The 14,975-nt window shown below is 45.9% G+C and overlaps 1 protein-coding gene across 2 annotated transcripts in view; it reads right to left on the reverse strand.

Moving 5' to 3' along the window:
- Positions 1-3,641, reverse strand: part of Phf20 (PHD finger protein 20) — a 103,264-nt gene extending 99,623 nt beyond the window's left edge. For both annotated transcript variants that reach the window (XM_041670340.1, XM_041670339.1), the window contains exon 1: positions 3,498-3,641. The gene's annotated coding sequence lies outside the window, so the exon portion shown is untranslated. The remainder of the gene's footprint in view (positions 1-3,497) is intronic.
- Between the last annotated feature and the right edge of the window lie 11,334 nt (positions 3,642-14,975).

Raw genomic sequence — 14,975 nt, forward strand, 5'->3', positions numbered from 1 at the left:
TCAGGCTGCTACACACCGTTTTTCAAGCAGAGAATCAAATCCAGGCCCTCCACACATGGTAGGCAAATATCCCACCACTGAGCTATATCCGTCAGCCCATATGACTTCTTTTCTTGATACAGAGCTAATGGAAAGTAGTTTATGAGCTACAAGGTATACATTACTAGAAAAAGCTCTTAAAGCCTTCACCCAGAACAGGGAGGTTTAAAAAAAAAAAAAAGAGGACTTTAATCCCAGCACTCGGGAGGCAGAGGCAGGCTGATCTCTGTGAGTTCAAAGCAAGCCTGGTCTACAAGAGCTAGTTCCAGGACAGGAACTAAAAAGCTACAGAGAAACCCTGTCTCGAAAATCAAAAAAAAAAAAAAAAAAAAAAAAAAAAAAGAGGACCTGGCTGGGCGGTGGTGGCACACACCTTTAACCCCAGAACTCGAGAGGCAAAGACAGGAGGATCTCTATAAGTTCAAGGCCAGCCTGGTCTACAAAGCCAGTTCCAGGGCAAGCTTCAAAGCTACAGAGAAACCATGTCTCAAAAAGAAGAAAGAGGCTGGGCGATGGTGGCGCACGCCTTTAATCCCAGCACTCGGGAGGCAGAGGCAGGTGGATCTCTGTGAGTTCGAGACCAGCCTGGTCTACAAGAGCTAGGTCCAGGACAGGCTCCAAAACCACAGAGAAACCCTGTCTCGAAAAACCAAAAAAAAAAAAAGAAGAAAGAAAGAGAGACAGACAGACAGACAGACAGAGAAAGAAAGAGGCAGAGAGAGAGAGAACCAAAACAAAAAAGAGACTGGGCAGTGGTGTGCATGCCTTTAATCCCAGTCAGGCAAGCGATCTCTGTATGAGTCAGCCTGGTCTACAGAGCGAGTTCCAGGATAGCCAGAGCTACATAGAGAAACCCTCTTGGGGCGGAGGGGGGCTGAGGGTGGGGGAGGAAATAGAACCTACCTAATGGATCTGTTTGCTTGATATAGGGTCTTGCTATGTATCCCTAGCTGGCCTGGAACTCTTCAAATGGCCCAGGCAGCCCTCAAATTTGCAACAATCCTCCTGCCTCAATTGCAGGGGTCAGACCCACAAAAACTATTGAGAACTTCACCAGAAACTTACAGGAAGTAAAACATCAGAAGATTAAAAAGTCCTAAAATAACCAAAACAATTACAAGGGGATTCCTTTATAATTTGACTACAGCAACAGGTCAGGAAGTCTCTTCCTCCAACAAAGAGGAAGAGAGAGGAGAATCATTATCATCACCAGATAAGCAAAACAGTGTCCAACAGGAACCAGAAGCCAGAAAAATGCCTGGATAGGCAGTGAACCAAAAGGGAATTTCTATTTGCAGAAAGATAAACGACATAAAAAAAAAGTCATGCGAGCCAGGCATTCTTGCAGAATCCCAACACTTGTGAGGCTGAGGCAGGGGATCCCGTGGATTCAAAGTCAAACTGGACTACTACTCAATAAGTGATAACCTGGACTATTCAGTAAATTCCGGGATAACCTGGACTACTCAGTAAATTCGGGATAACCTGGACTACTCAGTAAATTCCGGGATAACCTGGACTTCGTGAGACAAGGCCTCACAACAACAATGAAAACCGCAAGCCTGGAAGGGGATCCTGTCAGGGAAGAAAAGATTGGGAGGGGTGACTAAAAGAACTGCCCTGGGGGAGGGCACAGAAAGCGTTCTGCAGCTATGCATTCAACAGAGGAAGGAAGACCAAAGAGACACACTGAAGAGCTTGGGAAGGCACATGAAGAGGAATGCGGTTCTAAAGAGGGAAGGAAACGCAAGAGTGAAACTATCTTGAATGGCAGAAAAGCTTAAAAGAAAGAAAAAAGGGAGGCTCAGAAGTAGGACCTGTAGCCGGGCGGTGGTGGCGCACGCCTTTAATCCCAGCACTCGGGAGGCAGAGGTAGGCGGATCTCTGTGAGTTCGAGACCAGCCTGGTCTACAGAGCTAGTTCCAGGAGAGGCTCCAAAGCCACAGAGAAACCCTGTCTCGAGAAAAAAAAAAAAAAAAAAAAAAGAAGTAGGACCTGTAATCTCAGACCGGGCCACGGCAGCAGGACCATGAATTGAAAGGCAGCTAGCACTGCACAGTAAGTTCCAGGGGGGCTGCACAGCACGACCTGGTCTCAAAACAGGATGGTTGGCTAGCTGGCCACTTGACACTTGCAGCCAAGAATGACCACCTGAGGTTAATTCCTAGAACCCACTAAGGGGAAGCAGAGAAATAACATCCTTCAAGTTGTCCTGTGGTCGCCTGTCATGGCACACACCAAACAACAACAAAAAAGGACGAGGTGGGAAATGGGAGAGGGAGTGCTCAAGAATGACCCCATCTAGGAGTGGGAGGATTCAAGAGAAAGGTGTGTCCAGCATTTGCTGCACCCCCAGGGTGATGTTTCCTGCTAAAAGGGGTGCAACTCAAACCTTGAAGAAGCCCAGAAAGTAAACACACTCTCAGACAAGAAAGCAGTCTCCCCCAAGAAACAAGTTAGGTTGGAGAACGCCTGAAAAATCACAACCCCAAGGACAGACTTAAGTACAAGTCAGTGAAACCCCTTATAGGTGAAACAGGAAAACTATGGGCCATAGCATCAGGATTTGGACTAGAACAGGAAAGGGATGCTCACCTCCGACTGGGGGGGGGGGAGGGGGGGAGAGAACTGGCCCTCAAATTTACTAACTTCTGAAAGCATACCAGTTTTGGGGCCTGGAAAGAAAGATACTTTTCCTCAGAGTTGTGGGAAATAATAAAGTATTCCAAAACTCTGGTTACTGACCTGACTTCTGAGAGACCTATCAGAAGACTGAAAAGGGAGAACTGTTAATTAGGTTTGAATATGGGAGTGTCGCCTGAGAATAGGGGAGCAAAGAAAAGCGAGGATGTTTTCAGTCCGTTCTCAGAGATGGTTAGAAACTGAGAAAAATCCCAGGACTAGCGCTTAAGGAAGGGGAGCGACGCCCAGATTTTACAAACTATAGAGAAAGGGGACACTCCCATGTTCCCATGTACAGGGTCTTGAGGACAGGGTGTGCTTCCCATAGCAGGATAAGAAAGGCACTAGACGAAAACGCGTTTCCACGGCATAAGCAGCAGTGTAGGATGCACCCCAATCTCACAGGTCAAGCTTGGGGTACAGCTCGGGCACCCCTCCCCACCCCCACTGCCCCGTTCCGCGCCCCGGGCCCGCACCTCGCAGCCCAGCCCCCTCGGGCCGAGCTGATTGGCCGTAGTGGCCGTCACTCCCGCGGGCAGCCGCAGTGATTGGGCGGCGCTCGCACGCCCGCCACGCTCACAGCAGAGGTCCCCGGGCCTCCCTCCGGGGCTAGGTAATCGGGGGCCAGACGGGGAGCGGGACTGAGCCAGGGTCCCGCAGTAGCGGGGGCCTCCGTTCCCGGTCCCGCCCGCACGGCGCGCGCGCGGCACGGGGCCTGCCCCCGCCATGGCCCCAGCCAGCTGGCTACGCGTCGCCGCGCCTGGCCACGAGCTCACCTCACGGTCCCGCTCCTGCTGCGCCGCTCCAGGACCAACCGACAGAAGGACTGTGCGCGCTGCGCACCACGTGACCCCGGGGACGCGCCCAGCGTATCCCCCGCCCCCTACACACACGCACCATCGCCACCACCAAGTGACGCAGCGCAGCGGCCCGTCAGGCCCGCCCCGGGCCCCGCCCCACCCGGTCACCGGGACGACAGCGCGAGCAGGCCACGCCCACCTCCCTGACGCGGGAACACCAAGTCCGAACTCACCCGTGACCGCTGAGGTCACTAGAAGCCGGGGCCTGGGTGCTGCCCATCTTCCGTCTTTTTTTTTTTTTTTTTTGGTTTTTCGAGACAGGGTTTCTCTGTGGTTTTGGAGCCTGTCCTGGAACTAGCTCTTGTAGACCAGGCTGGTCTCGAACCCATCTGCCGTCTTTTTTTTTTTTTTTTTTTTTGATTTTTCGAGACAGGGTTTCTCCATAGCTTTTGGTTCCTGTCCTGGAACTAGCTCTTGTAGACCAGGCTGGCCTCGAACTCACAGAGATCCGCCTGCCTCTGCCTCCCAAGTGCTGGGATTAAAGGCGTGCGCCACCACCGCCCGGCCCCATCTGCCGTCTTAATTCGTCTCCTTAATGCGTCTGGAAATCACCCACTTTCCTCAAGCTCCCGTCACCACTCTCCACGAAGATCGTGATCTTTCCAGTCCGTCCTTCACACGCGAGGGCTTTTCGAAACGCCTTGTTCCCTTCTCCAGATGAAGAGCTAAGTCTTCAAGCTCGATTGTTACCAGGCCTTCTCAGTCTCACACATCCAAGCCTGCCCTGCGTGCTCTGCTTCTTTCAAGTCCTCAACTGAGCTTTCTCACCTCTGTCTTGCTTTGCTCTCACCCCTACAAAAGGATTCCAATGGCTGCTGAGGGAGGGAAAAAAAAACTGTATTTTGTCTCTAGGGACAAAGGTCCAAGATGCAGACACAACAAAAGAGAGGTTTTCCCAGTGGGACTCAGCAAGTGCCAACAAGCAGTGCTAAAATTGCTATTTACCGGGCACTCATGACATGATTTAACACTGGAAGCAACCAAACTTGTGCTTCTTAAATTATAAGTCTAATCACATCACTGCTTTATGCTCCTTAACCTATTAATCTATCCTTCTGTATCCTGTGCCTTTGCTCATCTGACCACATTTTCTGTTGCTCTGCTTTTCCTGTTTGTTTGAAACAGTCTCAGTGTGTAGCTTCAGCGAGTCTGGAATTCAGTATATAGACAAGGTTAGCCTTAGTCATCCACATCTCTCTGCCCCTGGAGTACTGAGATTAAAGCCCATCGTCCACGCAAAAACACAACTTTCAAGCCAAAGGAAGTTAAGAGATTGTTTTGGGAGTCAAAGTGTGAATGATCATGCCCTGGAAAAACACAAATTTAAATTACCTACTTCATGGAAGTAGTTTCATGGACTTTTATGGCAACAGAACAAAGAATGTTATAAACCAATACGTTTTTTAAAACTGCATTAGTAGAGACCAGGTATGATTTGGAACTCTTGGCAATCCTCCTACCTCAGCTTCCCATATATAAGCCCCTACATCTGCCTGTAAAATGAAATTTCTCAGATGCTAACGAACCAAAATATAGTAATTTGACTCTCAGATTCCACTGTAAAAGGTGAGAACCAGGGGGCTGGAGAGATGGCTCAGAGATTAAGAGCATTGCCTGCTCTTGCAAAGGTCCTGAGTTCAATTCCCAGCAACCACATGGTGGCTCACAACCATCTGTAATGGAATCTGGTGCCCTCTTCTGGCCTGCAGGCATACAGACAGAATATTGTATACATAATAAATAAATATATTAAAAAAAAAGGTGAGAACCAATCCCTGAAAGTTGTCCTCTGACCTCCGTAAATTAACCTGCACTCACACATCATTCAAACACACACTAATAATAATAATAATAATAATAATAATAATAAACAACGTTGAAGAATTCTCATACCTTGGTAGAGAAATTGTAAGTTTATAAATTAAAATTATTTTCATTTGTCAGATACTGGTGGTATATACCTTTAACTCCAGCACTCAGGAAGCAGAAGTAGGTGAATCTCTAAGTTCAAGCAAGTTCCAGCACAACGAGGGCTACACAGAGAAACCCTGTCTTGAAAAACTTTAAAAAAAATATTATGGTGTGAGTACAAGCATTGACACTACTGTATAGGCAAATATGAGGACTGTAGGAAGGATAGCGGGAGTCCTGAGCAGCAACACGCTAGCGGGCTTGGGAAACAAGGAAGCCCAAGTGCCTCCAGTCAGAGGCAGCAGCTGGTGCCCTTGGCAGCACAGGATCTCGATCTTTGTCTTTGAGCAAAGTCTTGACCAGCAGTCACTGTTGAGCAGCCAGTTTCGGGTCATGTGGAGGGGGCAGGCCACAAGGGAAAAGGAATGTTCTTCCAAATACAAAAGAGGAAGGCGGGGCTGGAGAGATGGCTCGGTAGTTAATAGCACTGGCTGTTCTTCCAGAGGACCTGGGTTCAATTCCCAGCACCCACATGGAACCACAACTGTCTATAACTCCAGTTCCAGGGGAGTTCTGACACCTTCACACCAAGGCAAATAAATTAAAGTTAAATTAATTTAAAAAAAAAAAAAGAGGGAGGTATGGCAGAAGAAAGACACTGCTGATACTGATATAAACAAAGTGTCCTCAGAGCTAAACTTTGATTGATCTTACTTTTGAGAGGTTGGGGGGTGGGGGGCGGAGATAATCCATCCTGGCCATGCCAGTGAGTTCCAGGTCAACCTCAGCTATATACTGAGACTCTCTCAGAGAAGCAAGTGAGGGTATGGTGCTTCAATGGGTAGGAGGGCTTTGTCTTGAGAGTCTGGTAACTTGAGTATGATCCCGGAACCCTAAGTGAAAGGGGAGAACAAACTCTGGAAAAATTTTCCCTGATTTCCATACACAGGACCTTGTTATGAAATAATCTTTTTGTAGGGCTGGAGAGATGGCTCAGAGGTTAAGAGCATTGCCTGCTCTTGCAAAGGTCCTGAGTTCAATTCCCAGCAACCACATGGTGGCTCACAACCATCTGTAATGGGGTCTGGTGCCCTCTTCTGGCCTGCAAGGCATACACACAGACAGAATATTGTATACATAGTAAATAAATATTTTAAAAAAAATAATAATCTTTTTGTACACTGTGAAGATGCACCTTTGCCAAGACATCTTTTGGTTGGTTTAATAAAAGAGCTGACGGACCCGTAGCTAGGCAGGAGCTATAGGCGGTTCAGCCGTACAGAGGACACTGGGATGAAGAATGCTAGAGTCTCCGGAGTCTCAAGAGATGCAGAGAGAGAAGCAAGAAGAAGGTGCCGTGTTGAAAGAAGGCGCAGCCACATGGCAGATGGTAGATAAGAATTATGCATTAATTTAATATGGAAAAGTTAGCTAGTAATCAGCCAAAGCATTTACAATTCATAATAACTCTCTGAATGGTTATTTGAGACTGACTACCGAGACACAGAGAAACTCCAGCTACAGGCTCTGACACCAGCAATCACACACTCACTAATAATCACTAACATCTCCCAACTAATAACAGAAGAAAAACAAATTGTAAATTCTTCTTAAAATTGTAAAAAAAAAAAGGGCCAGGCAGTGGTGGTGTGCACCTTTAATCCCAGCACTCAGGAGACAGAGGCAGGAGGATCTCTGTGAGTTTGAGGTGAACCTGGTATACAAGAGCTAGTTCCAGGACAAGTTCCAAAGCTACAGAGAAACCCTGTCTCGAAAAAAAAAATTGTAAAAAAAAAATATGTTTTATTTCATGTTTTTGGTGTCTTGCTTGCATGTATTGCACGTATGTCTATGCACTTCATGCATGCTGTGTCAGTGAGGCCAGAAGAGGGCGTCAGATCCCATGGAACTAGAGTTAGCATGGCTATTAGACCTGTGTAGATGCTGAGAACTGAACTCAGGTCCTCTGGAAGAGACCAAGTGCTCCTAACTACTGAACCATCTCCCCAGCCCCAAATGATCTTTTGTTTTCCTACTTGATTTTGAATATAGCCTATTTAAGATATCTCTAGAAAACGTAAGCTACACATTTAATCCTAGAACTCAGGAGGCAGTCAGGCCAGCCTGATCAACATAGTGTGTTCCAGGCCAGGTAGAGCTATACAATGAAACTGTGTCTCAAAAAAGAAAACAAAAAAATTAAATAAATAAATAAACAAAATGATCAAATAACGACCAAATACTAAATTAGAAACTTTACTAGCCAGTGGTGGTGCACGCCTTTAATCCTAGCCCTCTGGAGGCAAAGGCAGGCAGATCTCTGGAATTTGAGGCCAGTTTGGTCTACAGAGTGAGTTCCAGGACAGCCAGGGATATACAGAGAACTCTGTCTTGGAAAAAAAAAAAAAAAAGTTAAAAAACTGATCTTTCTCAAACTTGGTTGGGCAAATTTTAATACATAGCCTCAGGACTACTAACTATGTCATGAAAATGATGGAAAAATCAAAACCAAAAAAAGCAAGCTCCTTAGCCCTCAGAGGTAGGAGATACAGAACTCATCATGTCAGCCCAACACCCAACAACAGACCCAGGAAGACAGCTCTGCAATCAGACAGCGTGAGAACTCAGGAAGCTAGAACCACAAAGGCAGCTGGCTAGAGCCCCTAGGGCTTCAACGCCACAGTGCCTGGCCCCAGGCAACCTGAGTCTCACCGACTCTGAGGTCTTCCCAGTTTGACTTTGTCGATGGAAAGTTCTTCAAGCCTTTATTCTCTAGTCAAGGATGAGAACTAAATGGAATGTCAGATTTCCAGCATTTGGCAATATTCTAAGGAGGAGAGCTAAAATAGGAAGGAAACATTCTTGTCCTAGCCACCGAAAAGAGAAAATCTACCCCTACCACTTCAAGAGCACAAACTATGCTCTGAGGTCTCTGATCCCGGCACCAGGGAGACAGAGGCAAACAGAACTGTTCAAAGCCTGCCTGTTCTATGTAGTGAGTTCCAGGGCAGCCAGAGCTACAAAGTGAGACCCTGTCTCAAAAACAAAACAAAGCAAAACAAAAAATCATGGGCCTGGAGAGACTGCAGTGATTGAAAGCCCTGGTTGTTCTTCCAAAGAACCTGGGTTCTGTTTCTAGAACTCACATGAAGTTTCAAAACTGTATTTCCAGCCCCTGGGAATCTAATATCCTATTTTGCCCTCAGGAGGTACCAGGAATGTCTGTGATGTACAAACATATATGCAAGCTAAACGGTCATAAAAAGAAAAAAAAGCAAAATGAAACAGTACAATAAACTAACCAACTTTGAAGCCTAGTGTTTTTGTTGTTGGTTTTGTTTTTTGTTTTTCGAGACAGAGTTTCTCTGTGGCTTTGGAGCCTGTCCTGGAACTAGCTCTTTTTTTTTTTCCTTTTTAAATATTTGTTTATTTATTTATTTATTTATTTATTTATTATGTATACAATATTCTGTCTGTGTGTATGCCTGCTGGCCAGAAGAGGGCACCAGACCTTATTACAGATGGTTGTGAGCCACCATGTGGTTGCTGGGAACTGAACTCAGGACCTTTGGAAGAGCAGGTAATGCTCTTAACCTCTGAGCCATCTCTCCAGCCCTGGAACTAGCTCTTGTAGACCAGGCTGGTCTCAACCTCACAGAGATCTGCCTGCCTCTGCCTCCCAAGTGCTGGGATTAAAGGCGTGAGCCACCACCGCCCAGTGAGGCCCAGTTTGATGGTAAAATGAGACAAAGAACCCAGGCTAGCCGGGCGATGGTGGCGCACGCCTTTAATCCCAGCACTCGGGAGGCAGAGGTAGGCGGATCTCTGTGAGTTCGAGACCAGCCTGGTCTACAGAGCTAGTTCCAGGACAGGCTCCAAAGCCACAGAGAAACCCTGTCTCGAAAAACCAAAAAAAAAAAAAAAAAAAAAAAAAAAGAACCCAGGCTAAAAAGAACAAAGGGAATGGAGGGATGGCTCAGTGCTGCTCTTGCAAAGGACCCAGGGGCCAGTTCCCAGCACCCACATGGTGACTCCCAACCATCTGAACTCTAGTTCCAGGGGATCCTTCTTCACTAGGATGCACATGCAGGCAAACGTTCATACACAGAAAATACAAATTAAATATTTTTAAAAAGATATTAAGCCGGGTCGTGGTGGCGCACGCCTTTAATCCCAGCACTCGGGAGGCAGAGGCAGGCTGATCTCTGTGAGTTTGAGGCCAGCCTGGTCTACAAGAGCTAGTTCCAGGACAGGAATCAAAAAGCTACAGAGAGAGCCGGGCGGTGGTGGCGCAGGCCTTTAATCCCAGCACTCGGGAGGCAGAGGCAGGTGGATCTCTGTGAGTTCGAGACCAGCCTGGTCTACAAGAGCTAGTTCCAGGACAGGCTCCAAAGCTACAGAGAAACCCTGTCTCGAAAAAAACCAAAAAAAAAAAAAAAGCTACAGAAAAACCCTGTCTCGAAAATCAAAAAAAAAAAAAAAGATATTAAAGCTAGGTGTGATGGCCCGTATCTTTAATCATAGCACTCTGGAGGCAGGTGAGTCTCTGTAAGTTCAGTGCCGGCCTGGTCTACAGGGTAAGTTTCAGGATAGCCGGTCCTATATAGAGAGAACAAGTCTCAACATACAAAAAGAGTATTAAAAGAAAAAGTAGCAAAGAAGGGCCATTTATTTTGTTTCAAATGTTTAAAACAATTTCACTAATGATGATTATTCTTTTGTTTTATTCAATACAGGAGTTTCCCTGTGTAGCCCTAGCTGTCCTGGAACTCACTCTGTAGCCCAGGCTGGCCTCCAACTCAGAAATCCACTTGTTTCTGCCTTCTAAATGCTGGGATTAAAGGTGTGCGCCACCACTGCCCAGCTACAATGATTCTTCTTTCTTTCTTTCTTTTTTCCTATTTTTAGTTTTTCAAGACAGGGTTTCTCTGTGTGGCTTTTGGAGCCTGTCCTGGAACTTGCTCTGTAAACCAGGCTGGCCTCAAACTTACAAAGTTCTACCTGCCTCTGCCTCCGAGTGCAAGGAATGGCCAGGCGGTGGTGGCACTTGCCTTTAATCCCAGCATTGGGAAGCAGAGGTAGGCAGATCTCTGTGAGTTCAAGGCCAGATTGGTCTACAAGAGCTAGTTCGAGGGCAGGTTCCAAAGCTACAAAGAAACCCTGTCTCGAAAAAACAAAAACAAAACAAAACAAAAAGAATGAATACATAGATAGATAGATAGATAGATAGATAGATAGAGGGGTAAGTAAGCCTGCTGTGATTATGCAAGCTTTTAATTCCAGTACTTGAGAGGCAGAGGAGGTGGATCCCAGCCCACTTGGCCTTTTGAAACACTCCTTGATCTGAGTTTTTCGTCCTCCCACCTCGTGCCTGAGGGTAAAGGATCTGATTTTTCAGTGTCCACATTCCCTATAGCTTTAATTTTCCTAAATTGTTTTATGAATTTGTGTTAGCAATCTGTCTCAAAGGCATGTTTTATGCCCTTAGGATACAACGTCCTAAAAAAAAAAAAAAGTCTCTGCTTTGTTTATTGCTTAGGTTTTCTGAAACTAGGTTAGATACCTAATAAGGGAGCAGATTAGAACACCTTATAAGGTTAAATCATTTTTCGTTTTCTTTTGTTTTCTGAGATAGGGTCTCACTATGTTATACTCCCGTGATAGGCTGGAACTTGCTGTGTAGAACAAGCTGGTTTTTTTGTTTTGTTATTTATAAAACACAGGGTTTCTCTGTGTAGCCTTGGAGCCTGTTCTGTAACTCACTCTGTGGACCAGCCTGACCCTGAACTCACAGAGATCTGCCAGCCACTGCAAGTGCTAAGATTAAAACACGCACCTCCACTATCTGGCTCAAACTGGTTTCAACTCAAAGACCAACCAGCCTCTGCCTCCTAAATGCTGGGTTTAAGGTGTGAGCTATCAAGCTAGGTTAAATACTTTTTTTCCTTTTTCTTGATTTTTTGTTTTGTTTTTGGTTTTTCGAGACAGGGTTTCTCTGTGGCTTTGGAGCCTGTCCTGGAGCTAGCTCTTGTAGACCAGGCTGACCTCAAACTCACAGAGATCTGCCTGCCTCTGTCTCCCGAATGCTGGAATTAAAGGCGTGTGCCACCACCTCCTGGCTGCAAGAAATAATTTAAAAAAAAAAACTTTTCTTTTTGGGGGATAAGATCATAGGTAGTCACTAATGTGCACTGGATAAGTTGTGTCGGATGAGGCAAAGCCTTGGCTGACTAGGGGAGCAAGAGCAGTGCTTCTATATTTTTTTATTTTTATTAACTATAAACACATGTTTAATCCACTTTGTAAGATTCTTTGAAAGTATCTGGAAAAGTAATACAGCCACACATCAAGGCATATGTGCTTAGGCCTTAAGCATGGTCATTGCTATTTTACTATTATTGAAAATCATATGTAAAAGTAATATTGATGGGGCTGGAGAGATGGCTCAGTGGTTAAGAGCACCGACTGCTCTTCCAAAGGACCTGGATTCAACTGTCTAAAGATCCAGTTGCAGGGAATCTGACACCTTCACACCAATGTACATTAAATAAACCATAAAGAAAGTAATATTGTTTCCATGTAAGCAACCTTCAAATGTTGCTAACTGTGCTGGTATTCTTGATTATCTGCTGGCAAGAGGCATTAACCAATGACGAGAGAAAATTTAAAAGGTTTATTGTGCCCGTTGACTTCTAAAGACTTGCTTCTCTAACAGATAGACCATGTAACCACAAAAGATCCCACCAGGTCAAAAAAACTGGTCGCTGGGTATGGTGGCACACCCCTATAAACCCAGCACTAGGAGGCAGAGGCAGGCAGATCTCAGTTAGTTCGAGGCCAGCCTGGTCTACAGAGGGAGTTCCAGAAAAGACAATGTTACATTGAGAAACATTGTCTAGAAAACAAACAAACAACAACAACAACAAAACTCAAAAACCAAAGGATAAAGGACCTGACTCCCTTCTCTAGGAGTGGTGGAAGGAGAAACTGACACAAATTGTCCCGGAACTGACATTTAAGTGCCCCCATATGCACTGCACAAAATCAATACCATTGCAATCTGTACAATAACAGCTTTAGTTTCCTGAGCTCCTATCTACTGTCTCCTGGGCCCGTGGGAGTGACAGGTGGATTTTTGTGAATTCAAGCTGGGCTGGTCTACATATAATTCCAGGCCAGTGCAGATCTACACAGGAAGACCCTGTTATAAAAAAATAAAATATAGAGCCAGGTGGTGGTGGTGCACACCTTTAATCCCAGCACTTGGAGGGCAGAGGTAGGTGGATCTCTGTGAGTTTGAGGCCAACCTGGTCTACAGAGCAAGCTCCAGGATAGGCTCCAAAGCTACATAGAGACCTTGTCTCAAAAAACAAACAAAGCTGGGCGGTGGTGGCGCATGCCTTTAATCCCCGCACTCAGGAGGCAGAGGCAGGCAGATCTCTGTGAGTTCGAGACCAGCCTGGTCTACAAGAGTTAATTCCAGGACAGGCTCCAAAACCACAGAGAAACCCTGTCTCAAAAAACCAAAAAAAAAAAAAAAAAGTAACCTGGGGCTGATGATATGGCTGTGAGCCTGGCTTTTAGATCAGATACTACCCTGGTGAAGCTCAGCCTTGGATCTTATCAAGTTCTTTTACTAAGCTGCACACAGACTAGCAAGTGCATGGAACAATAGGAATCGTTTCTGCCCAGAATCGTTTGTTTTTTGATATAGGAGTTCTCTGTATAACAGTCTTGGCTGCTGTCCTGGAACTAGCTCTGTAGATCAGGTTGGCCTCAAACTCACAGAGATCTGCCTGCCAAGAGCTGGGATTAAAGGTGTGTGCCACCATTGCCTGGCAAATATACTTCTTTTTGTTGTTGTTGTTGTTTGTTTTTCGAGACAGGGTTTCTCAGTAGCTTTGGAGCCTGTCCTGGAGCTAGCTCTTGTAGACCAGGCTGGCCTCAAACTCACAGAGATCTGCCTGCCTCTGCCTCTCAAGTGCTGGAATTAAAGCATGCTCCATCAGGCATGCTAGGCAAGCAATATGACAACTGAGCTACATTGTCAGCCCCTAGAAGTTTTCTTTTCTTTCTTTTTCCATTATGTATACAGTGTACTGCCTGCAAGCTAGAAGATGGCACCAGATCTCATTATAGATGGATGTGAGCCACCCTTGATTGCTGAGAATTGAACTAGGACCTCTGGAAGTGCCAGTGCTCTTAACCTCTCAGCCATCTCTCCAGTGCCCTCCTAGAAGTTATCAATGATTAAAATATTTTTTCCAGCATTTCAATCATCATATTTATTTTTCATCCTACTAATGAGCCTTCATTCATTTCATGGCGAGATCACCTGGATAGACATTCCCTGCTAAACCTGGAATTCATATATGAACATTTGCTGCCTTGGTCACTGTCATGCTTCCCCTTGCTACTAATTACATTCTCCCTCCTTCCTTATGAGGAGGAAATGGGATATATACCCTGAGAGCTTAATTTACTTGCCCAAGGTCAGCTACACCAATCAAGGTGTCACATTTTGAATCTTTTATATCCTCAAACTGTCGCGTAGGTTTCAGGACTGGTTTGATATTTAATTTTATTTTAAACATTTTCTTTTCTATGAAAGGGGGAAAAAAATCTTACAATGACCTCGCAGTTTGTCCTTTGCGACAGTATCACCCACCCCACCCCCCCAAAAAATCGGAAAAAACCCAAACAAAATAAAAGCCTAATAAACAACAAAAGCAATAAATTAACACGTGGATTTATTTCCCAAAATCCTAGGGAAAAAAAGGGATACTTTTAAAGTAACAAGCAATAGTGACACATGGCTTGACTACATGCAGGGAGTCGCGAGCTACACATTGGTGAGGGAAATAGTTTCTTCTATAACCTCGCCCACCTTCAGCTTCTAAGGGTGTTCCGAAGCTTCACCATCGAGGACGCATCTAACCAGCGACACCGAATGACAAAGCAATTGTACTTTTTATTATTCTCCCACTTCCCCTGATTATTCTCGTTTGCATGCGTTTTCACCATCAGTGAATTTGGAAACGAACGTCTTACTCTATAGCCTTATGTACTATATAATAGGTTGCCTTATGGCGACCTTGACAGCCACCTGGGTGGGAGGAGGGTGTCGGGGGAGGTCGATTGTGAGGGGTCGGGGGAGGGGACGTTCACACCCCGCGAGGAGACGACACCAGCCGGGGTAGACCGCAAGGCTCCACTCAGCAAAGCATTCTTCTAAAGATTGACAGACAGTGCACCAACTGTCTTTGCCTTAGAGACGGCGTAGCATCGCGAGATTTCGATGCACCTCCGGTGGGGGAGGAGGGGAAAGGGGGGGATGGGCTCCTCTGTGGTGCAATCATTGCACGAGATTGGACTACAGTCGCCGAAGCCTTCCTGAGATCTCGCGATATTTCGTTTTTTCCAGTCTGGAACGCTGGGCAGTTTCTCGCGAGAGCCCGTGCTGAGGCTCCGGGAGACCCCGGG

The sequence above is a fragment of the Microtus oregoni genome, unplaced genomic scaffold (assembly GCF_018167655.1).
Source record: "Microtus oregoni isolate MIOR12 unplaced genomic scaffold, Mior012 000020F_ref0000438, whole genome shotgun sequence".
Taxonomy (NCBI): domain Eukaryota; kingdom Metazoa; phylum Chordata; class Mammalia; order Rodentia; family Cricetidae; genus Microtus; species Microtus oregoni.